This window comes from Taeniopygia guttata, chromosome 2 (assembly GCF_048771995.1).
Source record: "Taeniopygia guttata chromosome 2, bTaeGut7.mat, whole genome shotgun sequence".
In the NCBI taxonomy this organism is placed as follows: domain Eukaryota; kingdom Metazoa; phylum Chordata; class Aves; order Passeriformes; family Estrildidae; genus Taeniopygia; species Taeniopygia guttata.
In genome coordinates, this window is record NC_133026.1 from 45,548,824 (window position 1) to 45,557,765 (window position 8,942).

The window sequence follows — 8,942 nt, forward strand, 5'->3', positions numbered from 1 at the left end:
GTATGACTTTCCTGGTGTAATAAGAGAGTTAATGCTCCTCCCCCACGAAGTCCAGACAGCTGCATATGATGGACTGGTCACATAGGAGAGTCACTTCCTAGTAGATTTGGACATCTACTGTTGCATAAGCAGTGTACATAGCTGGATTGAGATATTTAAAATACTTGGCATGGGAAAGCACGCAGAAACAACCGCTTCAAGTTGAAAAACGTTGGCTGTCTATAGATATAATTTTATGGAGGAAAAATCACCAATACAAAGTGAAGGCATTTTCCATTGGCTTCATTAAGGCTTGCACAGTTAATCTGCTTCCTTACAGTGGCAGCAGTCCTGGTGGCTGTTGCTGATCAGCAACAGTGAAGAGGTCAGCCTCCATCATACATTTTGTCTAGACATGCCAGGATGTTATAGCAGAGTCTCTGAGGTTGGCAGAGCAGGTTACAGAGTTGTTCCATGTGTGTGGCAGGCTGACCCTGGCTGAATGCTAGATGCCCAAAGCCACTCCATCAGCTGGGCAGGGGAGAGATAATAGAGTGAAAGACAAAACAGGATTATGAGAAATAGACATGAATCATAAAAACACATTCCCAATCCCTCCCTCCTTCCCAGGCTCAACTTCACTCCCAATTTTCTCTACCTTCTTTCCCTCTGAGGGGAATGGGGGGATGGGGAGTGGGGAGTGGGGGTTGTAGTTCAGCTCATCACATGTTGTCTCTGCTGCTTCTTCTCATTGTGCTCTTCCCCTGCTCCAGCATGGTGTCCCTGCCATGAAAGACAGTTTTCCATAAACTTCTTCAACATGAGTCCCTCCCATCATGTGCAGTTCTTCATGAAGTGCTCCATCATGGGTCTCTCAGGAACAGACTGTTCTAGTGTGAGTCCCTGCAGGGTTACAACTCCTGCTAGCAAACCTGCTCCAGCATGGGCTCCTCTCTCCATGAGTCCATAGATCCCACCAGGAGTCTGCCCTACCATGGGTTTCCCACGAGGGTCTCTTTCAGGTACATTCCCCTGCTCCAGGGTGGGTCCCTCGACAGGCTGCAAGTAGGTACGTGCTCCACCATGGACCTCCATGGGCTGGATGGGCACAGCTGCCTCACCATGGTCTGCACCAGGGCAATCTCTGCTCTGGTGCCTGGAGCACCTGCTGCCCCTCCTTCTGCACTGCTCTTGGTGACTACAGGATTGTTTCTCTCACATATTCTCACTGCTCTCTCCGATGATGTTCTGCAGGTTGTTTTTCTTTTCCTCTTCTTATATATGTTATCCCAGAGGTGCTACCACTGTCACTGAAGGACGCAGTCTTGGCCAGTGGTGGGTCTGTGTTGGAACTGGCTGGCATTGGCTTCTGGCAACTTCTCAGAGAAGCCACCCCTGCTACCAAACCCTTGCCACACAAATCCAACGCCTCTACCCCAAAACACCCTGACCCTCAGAGCACAGTTCAAATGGAGGTGCATCATCCTATGTGATGGTACCCGAGCATCTAGGAGGTAAGAAAGCATGCTCTGAAGGTGATTGCTGTTAAATAGGCACCCTTCTAAAATCAGACTTTTCCCCTTTGCAAAAAGGGAGGACCATAGGTGAAGAAAAGTCACTCTAGTGACAAGAGTTGATCTCCTAAGCAAAAAAATAACTTAATATATGACCTTAATTGCTTCACCTTTGTTTTGAAGAAAGTAGAAAGAAGGAAAATTTGAAGAGTAAGAGACTCTTTTCCTTTCACTTACCTTTTAACCAAACTTTCCCTTGAAATAGTTATCAGCTTTCACTCCAGTGAAAAGTTCTTCTCTTTTTTGAGAAGGTAAACATTCTTGTGAACCTGTCAATTTATCCACATGCCTATATTGGCTGTTACAACTGATGAACAATTCCCTAAGTCTTTTTACTGAAGACAGACAAATTCTTTGTAATTGTTCCATCTTGATTTTTTTTTGTTGTTTCTTTGGTTGTTTGTTTTGTTGCCTAAAACATTACTGGTTTTCCTCTCTTTTTAGTTCTGCCTCTATATTGGCAGTGATGGGAAGGATCTTGATTTTTAGTCCTAATGTAGGACAAATGTGAAAGTGTTTATAAGCAAACCTATCCTCTCAGCTGGAGGCCAGCAAGAGCAGCATGTATAATTTTACATTCTTCCTCCCTGCTCTAGAGTCATTTCCCAGAAAAGAACAAGAATCAGCTGGGTCAGATTTGGGGGCTAGACTTACTGGATCAGCTTGACATGGTGTGCAAGTCTATGGATTGAAGCTCCCACGGGTTGAAAAATAATTGCTTCTGCAATCAGTGTGCGCCCACACACAATGAAATCTCCATCAAGAACATCTAATTCGGCTTTCACCTCTCATTAGCTTAATGCAAAATGCCCTGGTCCAGCTGGAAATGGTGTAGAAAATCGTACAGTTTAGTCTTCATTAACATTATTTGTTGTTTTTATGGTATTCTTCTTCTGCAAGTCTTGAAGGGTGTTGTAGCAGCCATTTCACGTGGGCCATATACTGCATTTCACTGCTGAGCTTGACTGACTGGCTCACCACACTTCTCAGGTGTGTTGTACACACAAAGTGTGTTGTAATGTCAACACATTTCTGAGGAAAGGCTGGGATTAATCATCATGGACATGTGAATTTAACAAGGGAGTCCAGGCAAGAGAAAAAAATGGGATAAAATAAAAAACAACATGTATGTGCTGGTTAGTAAAAAATATTCTGATGCTTTGTTTATGGGAAATTAACCTTTCTTTTAAGTATGGGAATCATATCCTTTGCCTCCAAATGCCCTATAAATTACACATAGCGAGAAAACATTGAAAAGCTATAAAGGGAAACACATGAATTCTGAACTATACTGGTTTTGAGGGGCAAACCTCCCACTTCAGCTTCCTTATGTCTCCATCCAGTGTGTATAACAGATAAATGAGCACCTCAAAGACTGACACAATGTTGTCCCTACCAGTTGTTGTCAGTAAGAGATTCTGCTCCTTACTTTTTTCACCTAGAAAGAAATCATTGAAGTAATAGTCATAAAGTAATAATCATAAAGGCACATAGACCCTAATGGTCAGCCCAGGGAAAATTCTGCTGAGAATATATTCAGTCACCTCACATTGAGAGAGAGAAAGAGGTGCTCTTTATGCTAATGAGAGAATGTTCACTTGAGTACTTTTTAGGATGGTGTGTTCTACTGTGCTCTGACTTTCAGCACCAGAACAAGCTTGGTGAATCCCAAACTGACGGGATATGTATTCAGTGCAGATGTTCACAAGGCAGGTTGGTAGAGGAGCCAATGCAGACTCAAAGAGAGCGATCAAAATGCAGTTCATCATGCTTGAAACACAGCTGCTGTATGAGATAGTATATGCTTTCACTGGGTAAACCAAAGTAGCTTTCAGCACATTGTGCAATACTCATCCAGCTGCCCAAAGAGCTCCAGGTGAGTACCCTGTGCTGGACAGTTTTAGGGCACTTACAGGTGTTCCAGTTCAAGCAGATGATTTATGACTTTTATACTATGGTTATGACTAAAAACCCTACTTAAGGTGGAGAGCTTGAGCCTTGTCACCATGCCAGCTCTGAGAGTGAGACTTGCTCCACAGAGCTTGGAAATGCATGAACCAAAGGTGAGAGAAGCCCATAATGGAGAAGAGGAGGTCTTAGAGGGAGGAGAACCTGGGCTCTGGTGCCTGTAAACACTGGACAGGGGTGAGTGCAGCTACACATCACTGGGGGCTGAAGTACTGGGGAAATTGCTGTGTGCTGGCTCCTCGCTTATGCTGCAGCTGAGAACAGCAATGATGCACAGCATCTGCTTTCCTGGGCTGGAAGATCAGCTCAGTATGGAAAATGATGAAACGTACGGCATCTCCTGCAAGAGCACAGGAAAAAAGGTATTTTTCAATCCTAGCAAATTTTTGGTGTATTTTTATCTCTATCTGGGGCTTATTGGAATATAATGAATGTGCTACCTACTGAGGTAGGCACTGAAATATGTAATAGCCTATTTATTTTTTGAGTTAGTTTTACTTACCATGCTTAATGAAAGTGATCGATTCCCCTTGTACTGTAGTTGCATCACCCTAGAAAACTAAATAAGACAGAGCTAATATTAAGGAAAGATGTGAGAGCTTTTTCTGTATTCTCATTTCTGTTCAAGAGAACCAAGGACCCTGTTTCCTCTGCTTCGATCCTAGCAGGAACATCCAGCTGCAGTAATACAGCACATCTGTCACAGCACTCGTGGGATGCAACTCCTCTCTGCTGTGCATGCCAGCTCTGTGGAAAAAAGGAGTTGAAGTCTCATGACTGTCTCAATAAATATGGAAGGAAGGAGATGGGATTTTTATTGCCTGCCAAGCATAGAGCTCCACATGGTCTTTTACATATTTGTGAAAATGTGAGCCATATGAGCCCATTCCATTCCCTTGATAACTTCTTAAAGCAGTTCTCCTGCCAAAGAAGTGTTCTTCTACTGAAGTAGTTCCACAGGCTAAGTCTGCCCCTGCACCCCTGACCAGGTCTGGCTAGTCACTTCTTGGGGGAAGCAAGGAAGAGCAACAAACATAAAGGCCAAGGTGCATTAGAGTCAGGACCCTTCTGACAAATGTGGCTATGTACTCAGATAATTATGTTATCAGCGTGATCAGTGTTGTACTGACACTGGATCTAGTCCACTCAACCCTCTGGGCACAGGATTAAGTCCATCTCTGCAGGATAAAATGAAATTTTCCACAATGAAACAGAATTATTTGCATTGCAATCTATATAGGATCAGAAGAATTTTCCTGAGTTGAAGTGTGTTTGGAAGCTATTCTATTACAGTGTTTATCGAGTATACACATGATGCTAAATAAGCAATACAACTCTGCATGATCTGACATAATATACAAATTATTGATCATTAATTTTAAAAAAATGTCCAGCTATAATAATGATCCGTGGAATGTTTTGGATTCAAGAAATCAAGTCTATAGACTGAAATTATGCAGCACATCATTTCGGTCAAAAACTTAATTATTTCCAAGTTATTCAATGTGGTTAGATGAATTGTAGGAAATATAGTGCTTACAGCACTTGAATGCTGATTCTGATTAGTTTTTGAATAGGAGTGATATTCAGCAATGCTTGAATGCAGGGCTTTGAGCCAAGGCTTGTTACCTGAAAATACATGCACGAAGCACCTCAATAGGTTATAGAAATTTTTCTCTTGCCAAAACATTTAAAGTGTTCTTGTTGATATCTCTGAATTGACTTGGCAGGTCTGCACAGGGAGTGCAGAAACATTTGTTACTGCTTATTCAATGATTTTATGCCACAAAACAAACAGCCCTGGAGCTGACTGGTTTCTCTCCCCTCGATTAGTTACCGTGGGGCTTTTTCCTTGTCATAGCCTTGATGTGAAAATGATGAGACAATCAGACTTCTGCAATGATTGCAACTTTTACACGAAAAGTCTTATCCTGTCATCTTTTGCCCATTGCCTGAGACATCACAAGCGGGGCTGGATGGAGCAGCAGAGCGGAGAAGGATGCGAAAAGCTGCGCCCTGAGCCCTGGGGAGGTGGGGCACAGGCTATGAGCCAGTTCTGCCCCTGGCCAAACTTCTCATGCAATGCGGCTCACTCATTCACGGAAAGAAGATGAGCAGGATTTATCCCAAAGCACCCTTCAATAAACAGATAGCCTATAATTTTCCTGTGAAACTGGCTGTGAAGAATGTGGTGCTGTTACAGTAGAATGGGAGAGGAGTTGCTGCCCTCCCTGCTAGGTTTTCAGGTATCCTTGGTATAAAGTTACTGTTTTCTTCTTGATCACAGTTGAAAAGGAATTTCCTCGGGAAGGGAAACAAGGAGGACTTCATGAGGGGCTGCCTTTCCCACTTCTGTTTTGTGCTATCCCAAATGTAGGGGAAGGAAAAAACATACCAGCAACCCAGACTGCCTGTTTGGCTGGTTTATATCCATCTGCTCCCAAATAGTAGTTGGGGTGGTTCAGCAAAAAAAAAGCATTAACTTCCCACATGAGACACAGTGGCTTGAAAGGGGTGACTTGCTTGCATAGGAAGGGAGTGCTCATCATGATGCCTTAAGTTTTATCTTTCATATTTTCCAGATTCTGTACTGCATTAGTATGTAACTCTGAACTTCATATAAAGTGTTAGCAAGTTCTCTTCACAGTTTAGTTGGACAAAACATTCCTTTTCCAGCCTGAGAACCAAGGACACTGTAGCAGCTTTGGGCCCAAAAAGTGTAAGCAACAGCAAATGGAGGAGAGCAATCTGAGAGGATGTGATTTCATAACCTGAAGCTGTAATTGGACAATTAACCCCAATATATAAATGGGCCAAAACTTATAAAACTGTGAAAACTCGTGACCCGTCATCCATCTTGGGTCCACCTTGGGTAGAGCCACAGCCAGGCTCTTGTACTGCCCAAGGCCTTTAAAGGCCTTTTAATAAATACTTACTTTATTCCTTTAACACTGCCTGGCCTCTGTTCTAGGCAGCCTCTCAAGGCATCAATCACATATCACACAGACAGGCAAAGGAGACAGCAGAGAGTCTTGAAGCTCAGGCATTTCTGAGCTGCTAGGAAGAAACACAGTTTTTTGTCAGGGAGAATTCGTATTCCATCATCTTTATCTGTCACTAAGTGAAACCCTAATGAACTAGCTTATCAGCAGGAACATTCCTCATCATGTAAGCTCTGGCTATTTGTTGCATACTTTATGGATCTCTGTCACTTTGTACAGATATCTCTGGTACAGATGTTCAAGCTCTGATAACAAAAATTATAAATAGTATGTGTGGTAAACAACTTCTAGGATAAAATACCATTACCAAATGGCACACATGACTATATATGTATTTAGCAGAAACAGCCTGAGTCACATGAGGGGCCCAAGGGGAAACCAGCACTTCCCCATGGCACGTATGGGTCCCTTATATATGGGAACTATTAGTGATGTGCCCGAACTATCAGCTATATTGATAAAAACATGGTAAGGCCAAAAAGAGCTTGAGCCATTGATGTTTCCTCCTTGGGCTGTGCAGAGGGTTTAGCATTCCCATGCCTTCATAAAGGTCTCTGTGGCTTTGTTATGAAGTAAACCAGGTGCCTGCTTCATGAGATTCTGCCATTAAAGGGGTTGTGTTATGTACTGAAACAATCCAATTCACAAAGACACTGATTGTGCCTGGCACTGACAATCTTTCCGTCACAGATTTCTAAAGCTCCCAAACAGGGGGCTTGCATCACAAGATTTTCTGTTGTCACTCATACCTGGTCCTATTCTTGCAAAATATTTGCCATTTCAGGAGGACATGGAAAAAAAAAAGGACTAGGTCAGGGATTAAAGACAATTGTGGATTTAAATGACATTTAGTGGTGCTGTTATAGGTTCAATTGCTGCATGTTGTCCAGGAAACTGAAGCTAAACTTCTTATTCCACATGCTAAGACTTTCCTGGAAATGTTTAATGAGAAAGAAGTGAGCATATGCTGAAGCTATTTTAAGTTATGCAGAATGTATTAAAAAAAAAAAAAAAAGAGTGAGATTCTGCCCAATAGGCTAACGTGAAGTGTTAAAGTTTTGTTTTAACCAAAGTCTGCAGTTAGATTTAGTTGTCACCAAAGCCAGCAGAAACTTTCTGTAGAACCTGGTAACATACAAGCCTGGGGTGAGGTCTAGCTCTATTTTTGTGTCTACAGCTTATCCACTGCTCTTTTGGGTACTAACTTCAAAATGCAGTCTGTTGTACTTCTGCCAGAGGTGATACATTCACAGATCCCAAAGCTCATCTATTAAAGACCAAAACTTAAGTGAAAGGCACATACTAGAAAATCAGCCTTTCTCAGAAAATAATTGTCACACATTGCCTATAGTCATTATAAAAATACCACAGAATGTATTTACCTGGCCCATATGCTGGTTTTTCCTAGAGTAAATAATGTTTCCAGCAAAAAATATTTTCTCCCTAGGATTTCAGAGCTGGACTTCAAAAAAATCTACTTTATACTAAAAAGACGTATCATCCTTAGGAGAAGCACAGACTCAGTGAAAAATTACTTTACAAATGTCCAATTTATTGAACAAGGAGAACATGCTGGCAATAGGAGGCAATGTAAGATCCTTCTGCCTTAAAAGGCTCAAGATCTTTTTCTTTCTTGATCCCTGCCTGTGCATTCAAGCTCAGCAGACAGCACCAAACCCTCTCAAACGAGCCCCTACAGACTCATTTGAGCCTGCTATCTCTTCCTCCTAGCAAAGCTCTGTATAAAATAGGAGGAGAGAGGGAGCATATTCTCTAGGACACTGCATCTGTATCACAAATTAATTGTGAAAGTCAGCTGGCTCTCACTCCACATTTAGCAAAACACGAATTCACATTTTCCATATAAGAGAAACACTTTGAGAAAAGTAGACCCAGAATGTCTCCATTTAATTCCGCAACAGGACATAGCATAAGCCTCTCTTGTATGCTTTAAATGCTATATTTTCCTTGCTCGATTTCATTTGACTCTTCCTTTGTGCTGTCAAATATTCCTGCTGTTCTACACAGGTAGAGTCAGCTGGACACAAATGTCACTGCTGCAGAGATCTGCACAAATCCATCCCCCGCTGGGACATCAAGCCCTCTGACAGCTTTTTATTTCAGGGGGATTCACATTCATGGAAGAGAGCAGGAACAGATCCTAGCATGATATTTATACCTCTCCCCTGCTTAGGTGCTTAAACTTTCTTGACTTCAAACTCTGCACATTTGATTCTATAATACATTCAAAACAGAGGCTTTTGGTGCAGGTTTGTAGGGAGAAACAGGGAATTGACTCACCTTTGCACCTTTGCTGTCCCCTCCTTCCCAGCATTGCACAGCAAATTTAGAAAAACTTCCTGGCTTTAGAGCTGGGATGCAAATTCAGCTGAAAATGCAAAGGAGTCTTCCTAAAGCT